The sequence below is a fragment of the Rhinolophus hipposideros genome (assembly GCF_964194185.1).
Source record: "Rhinolophus hipposideros genome assembly, chromosome: 2".
NCBI lineage: Eukaryota > Metazoa > Chordata > Mammalia > Chiroptera > Rhinolophidae > Rhinolophus > Rhinolophus hipposideros.
Window position 1 is genome coordinate 66,389,944 of NC_138048.1, and position 18,563 is coordinate 66,408,506.

The window sequence follows — 18,563 nt, forward strand, 5'->3', positions numbered from 1 at the left end:
TAATACAATGTTTTCGCATTTCTTATTTGATATTATATACATTTTATATATGAACAAATAGAAATTAAATGATATACTTGACAAGCAAGTGTTTTCCAAGTTTGGCCTCTGTGCATTATATAACAGGCAATAAAGTTGTGGTTATAATTTTTTGGTAAAATACCACAGAAAATGTACAGGACCTTATGGTGTGCATTTTTGTACATGGTCCTCATCCCTGCACATATCTTGTAGCATTCAATAATCAACATCATGATCATTTTTTACCCTGTATTTTATGTATATATCTAAGTCACTGAAAGTCCTTTTGAACATTTTTGAAGAGGCATTAGAAAGAACAATAAATATAAAAATACATAACATACTACCTAAATAATGACATGGCCCTTTGAAAAGGTTATGATGTCAGATAAAGTTGAGTAAAGGGAACAGTTTGATAATGTGAAGTTTGATATGTGAAGGGAACAGTTTGGTAAAAGGTATCCTATGTTTAAGATTATCTCTGAGAATGGAAATTCATTTCTGTGACTATGTAATACTGTCAATCCTTTAGAATAAGAACACTTGTAATTATTAGGAAGGCGATATTTATTCACATTCAGAGTCAGTGGCTCTGAAATATTCTGTGTAGCCTTGGTTGTATTTTTGAGATGAATATCCATAACAGATTATTTAATTTCTAGCTTAATCTCAATGCCATCAGTTATCGTCTTGATTTATTTAATTTCTCTGCACTTTGGTTTCCTCACATGTGAAATGAGATAAGTGCGCCACCCTGCCACATTGTGACAATTACCCATCAAGTGTGTGTGATGCCTGGGATAGTACTTGGACTAATGATGTGCAGTGAGTTGAAGACTAATAGAGCAGAGCTTCTCAAAATTTAATGTACATCTGAATCACCTGGGGGTCTTCCAAAAAGTCAGGTTATGATCGAATAGATTTGGGGTGAGATCGAAGTTCTGTATTTACAACAAGCTCCCAGATGATATTGGTGCTTATGGTCCACAGATCAGACTTTGAGTAACAAGCATAGAGAACAGGGGCTGGCAAATTATGGCCCATAAGCCAAATCCAGCCAGTTGCCAGTTTTTGTCGATGAAATTTTACTGGAACACAACCACTCTCATTGGTCTATGTATCATCTATGTCTGCTTGTACAGTATAGTGGCACAGCAGAGTGGTTACAACAAAGGCTGTATGGCCCACAACGTCTAAAATATTAGTGTCCGACTCTTTACAGAAAAAGATTGTCAACCCCTGATATAAAGCATTGTGAGTTCATAACACGTTGAGGGAGCAATGTAATGCTGTTAGAGGAAGATGGAAGGATCTGTCTGAGGAATCAGGGTATTATAATGGATCTCATAGGGACCTCAGTATAGGGAGCGCAACATGCTGCAAATGGGTAGGACTTGATCTGTGAGTGACAGACACTGTTTATAAGATGCAACAGGGCCTGATGACAAGTGAGCAGGCTTTGGAATCTTGGCCCTGCCAGTTCTACCTCTGAGCCTCAGTTTGCTCATCTGTAAAATGGGATTCATCAAACCAGCTCATGGGTTCTATTAGAAAATTAATGATTGCACGTGATATTTAACATTTAAGCTGCTACAGAGTAGATTATAACTGTACTATGGTCTATGTGTCTACCCAGAATTCATATGTTGAAACCTAACCCCTAAAATGATGATATTAGGAAGTGGGGCTTTTGGGAGGTGCTTAGGTTATAAGGGCTCTGTCCTCATGATTGGGAGCCTCTTATAAAAGAGGCTCCAGAGGCCAGCCCCATGGCTCAGGTGGTTGGAGCTCCATGCTTCTAACTCCAAAGGCTGCCAGTTCGATTCCCACATGGGCCAGTGGGCTCTCAACCATAAGGTTGCCGGTTCAACTCCTCAAGTCCCGCAAGGGATGGTGGGCTCCGCCCCCTGCAACTAAGATTGAACACGGCACCTTGAGCTGAGCTGCTGCTGAGCTCCCAGATGGCTCAGTTGGTTGGAGCGCATCCTCTCAACCACAAGGTTGCCGGTTCGGCTCCTGCAAAGGATGGTGGGCTGTGACCCCTGCAACTAGGAATGGCAACTGGAACTAGCACTGGATCTGGAGCTGAGTTGCACCCTCCACAACTAAGATTGAAAGGACAACAACTTGACTTGGATAAAAGTCCTGGAAGTACACACTGTTCCCCAATAAAGTCCTGTTCCCCTTCCCCAATAAAATCTTTTTTTTTTAAAAAAAAAAGGCTCCAAAGAGCTCCCTAGTCCCTTCTGCCATGTGAGGACCATGTAAGGACACAGAGAGAAGTCTGTAACCAGGAAGAGGGCCCTCACCTGACTTGAGCATGCTGGTACCTTGATCTCAGACTTCCAGCATCCAGAACTATGAAAAATAACTTTCTGTTATTTATAAGCTACCAAATCTGTGATATTATGTCATAACAGACCAAATGGACTAAGACAAACCTACTATTGCATTGGCCAAGAAGAGAGAGGCTTGTCAGCTCTGAGAAACATGGCTGCTAGAAGAATATCTAAGCTTTTGTGATGCTCAGAGTCAAGTGGGTAGCTGTTTCCTGGTTCCACACAGTCCTTCTGGGGCAGGGCCCTGGTGAGAGCTTGGTCCCAGCCGAGGGAACTGGGCTTTATGTCAGAGCTCTAGCCCTAATGGTAATAGTTTAGAACCCAAGACAGGAAATTAAGTCTTATCATAGGAGTAGGCAAGGTTCACAATGATAAATATCGTGGTGATTTTATTGAGTGCCTACCATTGTTAGTTGCGGTTTAAGCATTTTGCACACATTTTTAATTTAATCTTCTTTACAAACTCTGCAATATAGGTACTATTCTCTTCACTTAAGAAAGAAGAAAACTGAGGCTTAGATAAAATTAAGTAATTAATCTAAGGTCAACCACGTAATAAGTGGCAGAACTTGGTTAAGACCCAGAGCTGCCTGATTAAAAACCTATGCTTTTTCTACTTGGCCATGAGGCTCTCTTTCTGCAGGCTAGAGGGCAAGACTGCGGCTTGGTACAGAGACTAGTATCAGGAGCCCACCCTAGACCTGTTGGAAACGTAGCTAATTGTAGAAACATCAATTCCAAGCTCCATTCACTGCTCAGAAGGAGTCTCTCCAAAATAGCCAGGCTCATTCATTCATGATTGGATGGGAAATTGCATGAGGCTTAACTGAAGGTTGAATAATAAAAATAATAATAATGGTAATAACAGTAACAGTTACCATGTATGAAGTACCATGATGGGTCATATGTTATGTATACTATCTCCCTTAATTATCATCACTTCTCTATGAAACAGGAGTTACTTTCTCACAAAGCCCACGTAGTTTCCTTATGGCTCTGAACTCAGTTGTGAGGCACAGGCATTAATCAACTCTGGGACCACATCTTGGCTCTGATATTAACTACCTGGGTGAGCTTGGACAGGTCACATACCCCTCTGAGTTTCCATTTCTTTACTGTAACCAAGGGAATTTCACCAAATAATAGCTCGTGGATATCCCATCTCTAACATTTTAAGGTTCTATGAAAGTTACATCGAAACTTGACTAATATTATCGGGAGCTATTAGAACTTTTAAGAATTATGTTTTTGAGGAACCTATTGAGAGCTTTATCTTTAAGTCTTCATAACATTCGTCCCGATATTTAAAGATAAGGGACCTCCATGTTTAAATGTGGGCTTATTCTTCACAGATGTTATGTCTGGCTTGCAACCTGAGGATTTAGAACATTCTGCCTTGAAATCAAATTGCAGAATACTATGCTTCTGTAATTTTCACCTGGCGGTTGTCACATCAGATCTAGCTTCCACTTTGGAAACATGCACAGAATTCCAGAGTGAGTACTTCACGGATGAACTGACTTTACTATTTGAAATATTAAAAACATCCTCAACTTATTGCTTGGCAAAGTTCCTTTAGTAGGAGAAGGGGCCAAATGAAAATGTGTGTCTTTTGAGTGTCCCTTTGCTTCACTGTTGGATTTCTGCTGAGACCCACACTCAGGCATCTGCCTGAAGAAGTGAGTTGGTGTTTGCAATAGTCTGATAGGTGAGATGTGTCTGCTGAGCATGTGATTTCTCTGTTCCCTTAGCACTGTGCATGCCAGACTAAGTGAGGGCATACCAATTTGGAAAGATAACATTCTGGGCATATTGTAAGTCTTTGTCTGAGCAGTCCTTTCAGTTTATTATTATTTGGGCCATCATTTATTAGGTAATATACTACGTGCACTGTGTGGCACTAGCTACAGGAGCCTTGGGGTGAAGTAATGAGAGCAGAAGGCATGGCCCTTTGGGCTTCCTTTCCTGTGGCTGGCATGCATTCCATTTAGATTGGGAGCCAACCAACCATAGATCAATTAATACGTGAAGAAATTCATTTTCTAAACCATTGCTGGAGAATGCAACACCAATGTTCAGAGGAAAGGGGAAACAATGAAGAAAGGGATCAGAATAGGAGTTAGAAAAGTCTCCTTCAAGTAATTGGCAAAGTGGGTTTTTCCCGTTGGATGCCAGAAAAAGGGGGAGAAGGCTATTAGGAAGGGGTACTTTTACCCTGATTTAATAATGAGGGTCTATTTATTCCACTTGAACAGGTGGCTTTGACTTAATTCCTTAGTGATGAAAAGACTAGCAGCTTACTGGACCTACCCTTTGGTATCATGAGGAAAACCTGTTTCTTCAAGTGCATACTTTAGAAGTTTGAGAAAGAGGCTGGGAAAATGGCATCTTTTTGATAAGATCATATGTTTTGAAACCAGTGACGGCTGTCTATCCTCTTATCCTCTCTTTTTTTTTTCTGTCTCCCTTTTATGATTTCTCTTTCCTGGACTCTTTCCATGCATTTAAGCAGTATGGTGTTCTAACGTGCCAGTTGCAAGATGGAAGTAATGGTTAAAATGAGCCAGGCCAAGGTCAGAAATTTGGGAGTGTGGGACAAAATGTTAATTATGGAACAATAGCCTAGTTGATGATAGGCCACAGACATGACAGTAGCTTCCATTCATTGATGGGAAGCTTAGTATGTGTGAAGTTATCTCATTTTAAAACAGACTCCTGTGAAGTAGGAGTAACCATCCCCAATTCACAGGTGAAAACCCAAAGCTTAGAGATATGACATAGCATGGCCAACATTACATAGGGGCAGAGGTGGAGTTTGTTCCCAGGTCAGTCCACCTTCAAAGCTAAGTCTTAGGCTGAGAGCAAGAGATTCAAGGTGGAACCACTGAGAACCAGCAACTCAAGACAAACCCTTGTTTCTTTCCAAGGATTCAGAGAAATTAGGCATGAACCTCAGGAGCCTGGGAAAATAAATTCAGAGGCTCGTCTTGTATGGTGTGGGCCCCTTTTGGGGGCAGCATAGCCAAAAAGAAGGTATATGGGCTCTGGAATTAGGGAGGGCCTCTACCACTTCCTGGCTGTGTGGCTCTGGGCAAGTTATTTCCCCCCATGTGAGCCTTATTTGTGCATTTTGCAGGGATGTAATGACAACTGAGGGACTGAGAAACAGAGAGCAGCTAGCAGGCAAGCAACAGAGGTTCAGCACGTAGTAGGTGCTCAACCAATGCAAACTCTGAACGGCCTACTCCATATTTGGGCTTCACTGGGTACCTTTTTCTTTTCTTCAGCTGCACTTGCTTCCTGTCTCCTTTACTCCAAGGAAGGCATGTTTTAATCATTTTGATACATGCTATTTAAACTTCACACATGAAACTTAGAATATGGGTGGAGATGAGTACAGCATTCCTTAAGATGGTTGTGAGTACACTCTGCCACCTTTTCTACTAGACTGATTAACGCATTCTTGGCATATGCTATAATGCCATTATTTGAGATGAATTTTCAGGTCGTAATTTCTACTTTATATGAATACCATTTCAATTCAGCATTCATTAGCATTAATGCTTATTAACATACTAAATAAAAGAACTTGCCTCTTCCTGGAGGATTAATTCTGGAAACTTATAGGTTTCATTTCTGCTGAAATTTAGTTGTCAGAGATAAAATCCAGGGGTTTGTGTTGCCTTTGGCCTGTTAGCGGACTGCTCGCAGTCTGCGCTGCTGACCTTGGCCCTGTCTCCCCGGCTCTCCCGGCTGTCCTGCCGCTTGGCCCCGCGAAGCCGATGTACCTCAGCAAGTGGTCTGGGCCCTTGAGCCTGCAGGAAGTCGACGAGCAGCCACAGCACCCGCTGCAGGTCAAATACCTTGGGGCGGAGGTCGACGAACTGGGCAAAGAGCTGATACCCACCCAGGTTAAGAACCGGCCCACCAGTATTACATAGGATGGCCTTGATGCAGGTAAACTCTACCCCTTGGTCTTGACAGACCCGGATGCTCCCAGCAGGAAAGACCCCAAATATAGGGAATGGCATCATTTTCTGGTGGTCAATATGAAGGGCAACGACATCAGCAGTGGCACAGTCCTTTCTGATTACATGGGCTCTGGGCCTCCCAAGGGCACAGGCCTTCACCACTATGTCTGGCTGGTTTATGAGCAGGACAAGCCGCTGAAGTGTGATGAGCCCATTCTCAGCAACCAATCTGGAGACCACCATGGCAAATTCAAGGTGGCAGCTTGCAGCAAGAAGTACGAGCTTGGGACCCCTGTGGCTGGCACGTGTTACCAGGCAAAATGGGATGACTATGTGCCCAAACTCTATGAGCAGCTGTCTGGGAAGTAGAGGAAAACCAGGAGACAGAAGTCACCCTGGAGCCCCGAAGCAGTGTTCTCAAGTTCAGTGATGCATGTAGATTTCTCTTCTACCCCGTTCCCATTCTCAGGCGAGACCTGAGCCGATAGTGGTTTAGGGTGACTTTTCCTTCTGCCTGTCCTTTATAATTGTACAGGGTCACAGACCCTGGTTTATGTTTTGGTCAAATTTGAACTCCATTTTGGGGGATATTTTGGTACTATGATGGGGTCATCAGTTTGTTAATGTAAGATTAGCAACCCAGAATTTAAAGAAGAAAAAATTTAGGTAAGAAGAACGGTTTATAATAATAGAGCAGAGCATCGAAAAATCTTTAAGGGAGGTTATTAAAAAAAAAAAGATTGCCTCTTTTTGTGACCCTGAGAATTGTGCCTGATGACATCTTCTGAGATGTGTTTTCCCAGCCCTGTTTCTCACTAGACAACCAGAGGCTGACATGTCTGCTAACCCCCAATATGGTTTGTCTTGGATTGGTTACTAGGTGTCAGTATCCTACTTTGGGTCCTTGAAAGAGCAGTACTGGAAAAAGCAATGGGGACAGTTGCTTTCCTGTTGAGGCATGGCTGTCTAGATGAGCTGCAGGGCTGGATGAGGTAATCAGAAATCTGTAAGTCTGTGCTTATTAAATTGATCCTTCTTCACTGGTGTAAAAAAAAGCTGGTCTGGAATTGCTAAATGTTGTGTTAATTCTGCTATTTGCTTAGAGTTGAATAAAATTAAAAACCTTGTGTGGACTTGTTTAAAAAAAAAAGAAAAAGAAAAGAAATAAAATCCATTCACATTTAGTAGACTGTAAAAGTATTAAACACATGCTCCCATTTATATTAATGTAATGTAATTGAAGTCTTAGTTGGTATTTTCTAGGTCGTGTTTACATGTAAGCCTGCATTTGTCATGTTTACAGCATATTTGCATGTCTGGATATGAGACAACTGTTGCCATTTTTCTAAAGGTAACAATATGTCTGTTTGCCTGATGTGGGCCTCCCTTAAAGAGAATGTACTAGTTCCATTTGTTTTCATTACTGTTTCCATCTCTTGTTAAAGTGGGTTGACAGTTGCTGTGATGCAGACTTCCTGTTTTTTCCTGAGAGAAAACTGAATTATGATGGCAGGTTCTGAAATTCAGGAAGTCCAGTAAGCTCCTATGCTTCATAAAAATAGCTTTCCAGCATGGGTCTGGGGAATGCCTCAGAGGATGGTGGCATTGGCTTCAGAAGTGTAGTTCCCAGGACCAAGGGCATTCTTAGCTGGACCCAACGGCCTGGACCTCCCAGCCTCTCAGGAAACCCCGCACAGCAGACCAGTAAACAATAGTGCTGTTACCACTTCTGTGGGGCTGTCTCACTTCCCCCATTTTCTCTTTCTTATTTCTTGAAAATACTCTGTAGAAAAGATTGAAAAAACTCCAGGGGAATCCACAAGGATATTTATTGCCCTGGTAGGTGTATCGTTCTTTCCCAGTGACTCTAAAAAGCTTTCTCGTTCAATTTCTCAGCACTCCATCTGGGCTAGAGCTGTGATGTGTTATTTTCCATTTCTCTTTCTACTTTTTGTGAATGAAACCCAGAGATCATTCTACATCAGCTCTTTGTCATTGAGTTTCTCATCTGTGGTTTGAAGCTGCCTTACACCACTTTAAGTCTGGACTTGGGTATATTCTTACACAATGCTATCATATTTATGGGAGAATTAAAATTAATACGTAAGTATACATTCGTAGATTTTCTTTTCTGTGGAAGGGGGTATTTAAATACAACACAGTTTACAAAGACCCCCAGAGAGAGAGAGTTAGCATTTACTGAATGTTACGCATTACACATTACATACTTTATTTTATATCATTTAATTCTTATGACTGCTCTTTGAAATAGAAACCATGAAGCTCTCCATGTTGCAAATGAGAAAACTGAGGCTTAGGGAGCCTGAGATTACACAGCAAAGAGGTGGCAGAGGCAAACATTTGACCTATTCAGGCTGAATATAGAGCTTACCCTTTAAACAAGTACGCTGTGTTGTCTCTCAGTTAAGAGGAGTAATGAAGTTCCACTTCAACTTTTGCTGATTGAAGTGGAGCTTTATTACTCTCCTCTTACTGAGAGATGACACAGCGCACTCGTTGCCTCTCTGGTTTTCTTTCCCAAAACTCTCAACATTTAAAAAACAAACAAAACAAAGCAGACAACAAAAAAATTCCCCCGCCCTTTTTTCCAGTCCAAGTACTGGTCTACCATTTAAAGTCATGCCCCAAGAGATGTCATACATGTAAAGCATTTTAAAAAGTATGTATTGTCAATTTTGACTATTTTTGTTATTTTTCTCTGTTTCTTGATTTTTGCCATTAATTCTATTTTAAATTTTTTCTCTGATTTCTTTTGGGTTTTCTCTTTTGCTCCTTTGAGTTGAATATTCAATTTAAATTTTCAGTCCTGGTTTTGTGATAAATATATTCAAAACTATAAATTTTCCTATAAATACTATTTTAACTGTGTTCCTCATATGTTGACCTGAGATGGTTTCATGCCCTTCGGTTTAAAGTATTTTATAAGTATATATAAAAAAACCCCAAAAGTGCTTCTTTGAAAAGATAAAGATAAGCATGAGAAACAGAGCTATGACAAAACTAATTTTTAAAAATTGATGAAAATACTTGTAGTTCAGAATAAAATAAGAAAAACAGACACAGAAAAAAATAAACAAAAAGTATAATAAAAAGAATATAGTGAATCATTACATGAAATAAGTTTGATTGAAACAAAATGAATAAATGTCTGGAAATGTATAAAATGCTAAAGTTGGCTTAAAAAGAAAGAGAATTAGCTAAATCTACAACCTAAAGTCTCCAGGTTTAGCCCATTTCACAGATGACAACCAAACTGACAAGAAATAAGTAGCTTCTATCTTATGGAAGTATCTTTAGAAAATTGAGAAATTAATTGCAAAGTGGAAAACAGACAAAGAATACTAACATCTAAACCATATGGGTAATTATGAATCAGTAAGAAATGGCAGGAAACTTAATAGAAAAATGGACAGTATTATTTAGAGGATGAGCTATCTATGTGTCATGAACTGAGGGATATAATTAATCTAATAATCATATTAAGTAAGATATGAGCAATGTCACAATTATTTAGAGAAATGCAAATTCAAAAAAACAATGAAATACCATTTTGCATCCATCAGATGACAAATATTAACACATCAAATAATGCCATACTTGGCAAGGCACAGGCAATTGGAAAATGATACAAAAATCTATCAGTCACGTTAAGTATATAAAACCTAATGCCTGCATATGTATATATACCAAAAAATCTCTTTAAGAGATTCATAAGGATACATGTGGGCTGATGTTTATTTGTCAAATTGCTTTGGCGGCAAGGTGGTAAAGCAACCTAGGAGCCCATCTCTAGGGGAACAGATACATAAAATGTAATATATGCACACCGTGGTCTACTAAGCAGCACTTGGAAGTAAGCTAGGTTTACATGAAAACTGGAACACGTCACTCAAGAACAGTGTTAAGAGGACAAAAGAACAACTTGTTTATATTTTAACATAATACTTTTTATGTCATCACATATGAAAAATAATGCTATGTATATTTTTAAAATACATGTATCTCTAAACGACTATGAAGTGGATGGACATATATTGAATACTTTAGAGTGAGTGCGTATGGTGAAGAGGGAAATGGGAGTGTTGATAGAAGACGAGAAAAAATAGAACCTTGTATGTACTTATGATGAGAATGTATCATGAGCTCAGAAATATGATTAATTCAACTTTGTGCACCTGAAGTCAAAAGGAAAAAATAAAAAGGAAAACAAAGAAGAAAGATTATATACAATGTAAATGAAATCAATTGTTTTTATTTATTGTTATATTGGAGCATTACTTTTACTCCTATTTGAAAAATAAAAAGTCACTATACCTTTTATCATTTGGCTTAGAACAAGACCCCCTTCTTCATGAAGAATTATTAGGAAATATTTGTTCAATGATTATCTTTCCTATTTTAAAGCAGTCAGGACCATAACCATATTGTTCATTTCCACATATCCCCAGGACCTAAAACATTATGGCTGGTCCATGATAGATGTTCAATAAAGCTTTCTTAAGTAAATAAATAAAACTGACTTGGAAACAGCACGAAGGCTACTTAACTGTTTTAAGCACTTACTATGACTTACTATGTTATGTATAGGTGGGTAATATAGATTCACAATTAATCCACAAAACACTATGATATAGGCTATCACACTTGTGTTTTGTAGATGAGGAAACTTGGGTTCAGAGTTCAAATAACTTTTCTGAGCTTACAAGTGGTGGCAGTAAGATTTTAACTCAGGTTATTTTGACTCCAGAGGCCTTTTAACCACAGGACATTGCCAGATCCTGATAGAAAGCAGCTACACTCTTTCTCTCATTCATTTTGGTTTCCAGATTTTCCTTGAGTGTATTTCTGGACTATAAAAAAAGGAAAAGATGGAAAAAAGCACACAAGTAACAAACTTCAGCTGCCTGAGAGGAATCTTTTCCCTTTAGCTTATCCTTCTACCTGCATCAATATATATGCAACCCAGAAGGATTTATCAGAAGTCAGGCGAGGCCTTAGCTCTGACCTGGATAGATTATAAAGTGATCCAGGAGAATCAAAACATAAACATACTTTAGAGTTCCCTTTTTTATTACATCTATTTTCAATTACAGTGTAGGTGTAAGTAAAATCATACTTATTTTCATTAACGCTAACTAGCATTTATCCAACAACAATATATATGGAGATATGGGTCTAGATTAATTATGTGAATATACAATGAATTTTACTACTGAAAATGCCTTTTTAATAAAGATAATATATCTGTGGAGCTGGCATAATTTTTATTGAAGTCATTTTTCTCCTTCTTGAGTGGAGAATAAATGTTCTCTAATGAACTCTGTTACCATGGCTAGACCAAGTTCATTAACTGCATGACACACTATTAACTTACTGTCCTGTGTGGTGATTTGGGAGATTGATGCGGGAGAGCTTCCACCACTCTCTTCTACAGTCCTAGCTGATTGTTTCTCAGATCTGCTGGCCCGAAGGAGTGGCTTTGGCAGCACTCACTTAGTAGATCCTGACTTCTTTACAACCAGTGTCATGTTTTTCCTGGGCGACAGCATCAACACTCACCACCTCGTAACTGTTTCTTTTTTATTTTCCTTTGAGTCTTTTAGAACAGGTGCTATTTGCCCCTCAGAAATTCAGCCTACTCTCTGCTTGGCCTGCATAGCTAAATTATGCTAAGTCTGTGCCAAAAGGAAGCCAGGAGTTCAACCAAGCTTTATAATTTGGAGGAAACAAATTAATGTGCCTGATTATTCCTTACAATCTGTGTCACGCATATTGAGCCATTGCCAGGTCTTTGCCAGTTTCCAGAGCCTTAATAGAGTCTGTGGCCCAGCCAGGTGGTAATGTGCCTGGGGCTTTGCCCTACAGCTGTTTGATTTCCCTGTGATCTTGAAGCTGTCTCTCCAGGACTATCATCTAGGCAGGGAGACAGATGCCCTCAGGAAACCAATGTTCTCAGATCCACTTCTGTGGGTACTGTCACCTTTTGTGATGCAAACCACATTTTCTCCTGTATATATCAAAAACTTTCTTTTGAAAGTGATGATAACTTTGGATGCAGGTTAATGCATGCAGATGGATGCCAGAGATGGGAGACTGCCTTACTCCTGCCTGGAAAAAATATGTGTCCTCATTACGTGGTTTTAGCAAAAACCCATAGAACACCTGTCCTCCATTCCCGTGGTGCCAGAAATTCTATCAGAGTTGTTAAATATCAAATATTTTCTGTTCTGTTAAAAGGTAAATGTATTCACTGAGATTTATTGATTATCTCAACACACGTGTTTTCTGACTCTCATTCTTGGTGCTTCGCCTTTATCCCCTCCCTTAGCATCTCAGGGTACAACTTGCAGATGCCTCCCATGAGGCACTGTGTGTCTTGACTGTGGGTTTTCACACACCTGCTCAGTAGGACAGAAGTTCTATTAAGACGTGACATTATGCTCCAGCAGAACCACACTTAATCAGTGACTAGATTAAAAAAAAAAACACACACCACTTTCTCCAAGGTATCCTTCACTGGCTTCAAGGGCTTCACTAGTGAAATTCCACATTGGTGACTCAAAGAGGCAGCTGGTTTGATATCACCACGTCACCTGCTTCCTTTCCTTCTCAGTTTTAATTCATTTCTCCAACAGATGTTTCTTTCTCCTCTCCAAGAAACAACTGGCACTAGAATTGTTTCGGGGACTTGCTTTAGGAGAACTCCAAATGTAAAGTGAGAGAACATGAGAATCTTGGATCTTGAACAAGGAAGGAGAACTATCATTAGAAAAAGAAAGGAAAATTATGGAGAAACACAAACATATCCCTTAGGGGCAAAGGCTGTGAAAGGTGTTTTCATGTATATTTCTCCCATTACTTTAGCGAGAGTTCCGTGGTAGATTCTTATCCCCCATTTTATAGGTGGATAAACTGAAGCTCAATAAAATGAACTTGCCTAATACATAGCTTGTAAAGGACATAGAACTTTTGTTCATACTGAGATCATGTGGTTCCGAGCTTAGTGCTTCTACAACTCCATGTTTGCCTACTACTCTGCCCCACTGTTGTGGACAGGGTGCAAAAGGAAGGATGAGCCTGCGGCAGAAACTGACATGAAGCCACGAGGAGAAGCTGGTGAAACATACGTACACATACATTTAGCTTGAGGACGGCTTGTGCATGCACTGGGGCAAAAACTGCCCCTTCTTGGCCTCTATCATATCTGCTGCTCCAGTATTGAATGTAGCTTGCCTAGCCAGGCAAGTTGAGGTGTCTCAGGATGGGTGGAAGCCTTAGGTATGACCAAACACAGTGTTTTTCATGTAATTGTGTCTGAGGACGCTCCTTGGTCACAGGGAACCATGGGGGACATGGATTTCAGAAATCACCAGGACTGGATTCCAATTCTCCTCTCTGTCCACCTCCCCCAACATCATTAATAATAAACCAGTTCTCTTTCTTGACCACAGGTACTTCCTCAGTGTCTTTGCACATAGGTTATCTTTGCCTGGAATTCTCTCTTGTCTCCTTTCTCCCTGGAGAGTCTCTCCTTTACCTTCAAGTCTCAGTCAAGCACTACCTTAGGCCTTTCCTGATTAGATACTCTGGTTAAGTACTTTATTTTGCCTTGGGCATTATCGCTTTTATCAGATTCTGAAGGACTCCTGACAACCAGACACAGCTGGTGAAATGGTGGAACTGGTAGGCCCTCGAGGGTATATTCCACATGTCGGTTTGTACAGGGGGACATGGTCTGTGAAAGGGCTGTTGTTTAGATGTCTAAAGGTGTGGGGTGTGAAGAGGGTTGGAGAAGACAGTTACCGATACCTCTAGTAGCTTCATAGACAGAGGCTGAGCTCTTCAGGGATCATGGTATGTAGCAAAGACTCAGTATTTTCACAGACAGCTCTGAGAAGGAGCCACTGTTGATGGTGAGCAGTGGAGATTACGGAAGGAGGAGTGAGCACTTGTGAGGAATCCCTGAAGGCTCCCAGATATAACAGGGTAAGACCCTGAAAGGGTCAGGCTGAAATTTAGGGACCTTCTCTCTCTCTCTCTCTCTCTCTCTCTCTCTCTCTCTCTCTCTCTCTCTCTCTTTTATGTGTGTATGTGTGTGTGTGTGTGTGTGTGTGTGTTCCAATAAATCTTTATTATGGACACTGACATTTAAATTTCATATAATTTTCACATGTCACAATTTTTATTTTATTTTATAAAAATTAAGACTTTTCAATAGCAGTTTTAGGGTCAAACCAAAATTGAGGGGAGGGTACAGAGATTTTCCACATATCCGCTACCCCACGCATGCATACCTTCCCCATTATCAACATTGCCTACCAGAGAGGCAACATTTGTTACAACTGATGAACCTTGTTTGACGTATCATAATTACCTGAAGTCCATAGTTTACACTATGGTTCACTCTTAGTGTTGTATATTCTATGGGCACCTTGTCTTTTTTGAACTTCATATTTTAAAATAATTGTAGATTCACAGGAAGCTGCAAGGAAATGTACAGGGAAGTCCTATGCACACTTCTCCCAGTCTCTCATAATATTAGCATTTTGCACAACTATGGCACCGTATAAAAACAAAGAAATTGACATTGGTACAATTCCTAAAGCTTATTCCAGTTCCATCAGTTATACATGCACTCATGTGTGTGTATATGAGTGCGTGACATTTATATACTCATAGCACTATATAACTTTATCATATGTTTAACCTTGTGTGACCAATCAAAACACTTCACTGTACCATTATCATAAGACTCCCTCGTGTGACCCCTTTATAGTCACTTCCATCCCCTCCACTCCCATCTCTAAGCCCTGGCAACCACTAATCCATTCTCCATCTCTATAATAATGTTATTTCATAAATGTTACTTCATGAATGTTATTTTATGGAATTATGCAGTAGATACCCTTTTGAGATTTTTTTTTTTTTTCACTTAGCATAATTTGCTTGGGGTTCATCCAGGTTGTTGCCTGCAGTGTTTTTTCTTTTTTTTTCCTTTCTATTGCTGAGTTCTAGTCCATGGTATGTATACATCGTATATCACAGAATCCTTTTCTTTTAATCTCTGTATTTCCTGTATGGTACCTGACAGATGGTTGGAGCTCAGTGTTAGCTATGTGAAAAGACAATTGACTCTGCAAATATCTTTCTGGGTCAAATATCTTGCAAGAGTGGAGAAAGCTCAAGCAACTTACTTCCACACCATTTAGAACAGCCAAGTATGCTGACCTTCTGATTCAAACCCATCACCATGAGCCTCTCTAAATGATCAGTCATCTCATTTGACTGGTGAAGAAGTGGATCAAATAAGGTAAACTGACACAACAATTGTATTTGCCTGCTAGTGTGATCAGACTACACGCAAATTTGGTGATACACTTGAAAACTTCAGCCTTTAGTGTCTTGATCACCCCAAATGATTTTTACCCTAGCAATGAAGTTCAACTAAAAACTTGAAATCCCAGAAAATGTAATTGCATGAATGATGGAGTTTAAGTGTAAAAATCTGATAAGAGAATGTTAGAACTTCTTCCTAACTTATACTTCTAACAGTAATAATACTTTCCATTTCTATGTTGCTTCAAAATTATAAAAAATGCAGTTTAACATCCATCATCTTGTTTACCCTGAATTAATACTGTGAGGTAGGTGGGGAGCACAGTGGTGGTGTTGGTGGGTGTTATTGTCATTGTACTTGACAAATGAGACCACAGAACTAGAAGGATGTCAGTTGATTTATCTAAGACTGTGTAATTGCTTAATGAATGAACCCAGCTGGAACTCGATCTTCATTCCACACTCACCCTTATTAGACTGCTATTTATTATTGATAAGTAGACCCTTTTCAGAAAAGGAGAAATCTTTGCTGTTTTATTTCGGGGCTATTTTCATCATTTGACTCGTGCAATCTCAATGTCAAAGTATCTCATGTATGCATTTCTAGAACATTCACTTGCTGAAAGTCATGTTTTTAAAAAACAGAAGCTCTATCTTGATTTTTTTTTTTTTTAAGTAGCCAACAAGATTTTATTACAAGCATATTATGGGATTGTTTTTTTCCACATCACCATGATAAGCCTTATGGAATGCAGAGAATTTAGCAAAGTTTTTATTAATTATACATCATAGTCTCATGAACCATTTTGAAAGATTTGATCCAGATGACAATGATAATAAAGGAGACATTCCATTTGTAATTTAATAAGACTGAAATAAGTAATTGCCACTGAATTCTTGCCCAAAATGAAGCATGTATAACTATTACTCTATCTTTGTTATGACATGTACAGTGCTACCAGAACATTACCGACACTAACTTAACATCTTAACATCTGACAGACTAAATCAAATTGTTAAAATTCATTTGAACACTGGAGAACATACATACTTCCCAGACTATAATGTCCACTTCGGAACAAGAATAAGATCATACAATGTTCATTTACCCATACTAGTTGAGGGTAGCAGAGATAGCACGAAAGGAATGAATCCAAGCCTTTCTACTTAATTATTAAGATTAGTATAGAGAGACTGAAAAAAATGGCGGCGTGAGGTGAGCCTCTGTAACGCTCCCCTGGAATTTACAACGAATCGGACAACAATAACTCCACAAAGGACTCCTTGCACAGCAGACAGGCAAGACGAAGAGGCCGACTACTGAATTCACCTCCAGGTGGGTGAATCGCGCGAGCGGGGGAGGAGGGAGAGGAGAAGTGCGGAGACGGAGCCGCGCGGGCGCAGGACACAGACCTAGCTCAGTGCTCCGAGCTCGCTGCTCCCGGAACTACCGCCGTTGCGGGAGAGGGAAGGACTCGGACTGCTAGGGCTCCGCTTACGGCCCGCAGGGCTGAGGGGGCAGCATACAAAACCGCTGAACCCAACGCTCACGGCAGACCTCGGAGCAAAGACTGAGGGAAGAGGGCTGAAATCGGTGGTTTAAGCCCTCACTGCCGAGCGGAGAACGGAAGCCCTAGGCACGGAGACTAGCCGCACCCTCCCTACCCTCCCAGAGCTCGCCCCGCCCCCACCTGCCCCGTGCTAGAAGCGATAAAGTAGCAGTGTCGGATCAAAGGACAGAATATTTGCTGCTCTGAGAACTGTGGACCGCAGACACAGATTCGCAGCTCAACTAGTTCCGGCAAAGGGGAAAGAGCTGTGGAAGCAGGACTGGCTGTGGTGGTGGTCGCCGCCATTGCTCTGGGCCACCTCTCACAACTCACCCCGCCCCTGGCCCCACCTATCTGGGCGGATCCCTGCAGGAGTAAACAGAACTGCTGAAACAAACGGGCTCTGAATCTGGTGCAGAAAGAGCTTTGGAACTCCAAAAGCTCTTCGCATACCTATCAACCTGTTGCAGAAGACACTCCTGTAGATGTCTAGGAAGAGAAATAGTAAATCAGTGATTGCCATGAATAACCAAGGCAACAAGATAGCTCAGAAAGAAAGTGAAAAGTCTCCAGAAAAGGAACTTAGAGATATGGACCTTTGTGATCTAAATGACAGAGAATTCAAGATCGCAATTCTGAAAAAACTGAACGAGATGCAAGAAAACACAGAAAGGCAGTTTAATGAACTCAGAAACACAATCAAAGAACACCATGAGCATTTTACAAAAGAGATTGAAATCTTGAAAAAGAACCAAATAGAATTTCTGGAGATTAAGAACTCAATAGAAGAAATTAACAATAAAATATCCAGCTTAGGTAGTAGAGTTGACCAGATGGAGGAAAGAATCAGTGACATCGAAGATAGGAACCTGGAATTTACACAGAGGGAAGAAGAAAGAGACTTGAGACTTAAAAGAAATGAAAGAACTCTACAAGAACTTTCTGACTCCATCAGAAAGAGCAATATAAGAATAATGGGCATACCAGAAGGAGAAGAAAGAGGGAAGGGAACAGAGAATATATTCAAACAAATCGTCGATGAGAACTTCCCAAACTTGTGGACAGAACTGGATCCTCGAATCCAAGAAGCAAATAGAACACCTAACTACCTCAATCCCAACAGGCCTTCACCAAGGCACATTGTATTGAAGCTGTCTAAAATCAATGATAAAGAAAGAATCCTCAAGGCAGCCAGGGAAAAGAAGACGGTAACTTACAAAGGAAAGCCCATTAGATTATCATCAGATTTTTCAGCAGAAACTCTACAAGCTAGGAGGGAATGGAACCAAATATTCAAACTATTGAAAGAGAGAAATCATGAGCCA

General features: G+C 40.2%; 1 protein-coding gene and 1 pseudogene across 3 annotated transcripts in view; one reads left to right on the plus strand and one right to left on the minus strand.

The window, feature by feature from the left end:
* Nucleotides 1–18,563, minus strand: part of KCNMB2 (potassium calcium-activated channel subfamily M regulatory beta subunit 2) — a 234,532-nt gene that overhangs the window by 129,771 nt on the left and 86,198 nt on the right. The window lies entirely within an intron of this gene.
* On the plus strand, nucleotides 6,143–6,998 carry LOC308510158 (phosphatidylethanolamine-binding protein 1-like; annotated as a pseudogene). The gene has a single exon. The product of its transcript is annotated as a phosphatidylethanolamine-binding protein 1-like (transcript).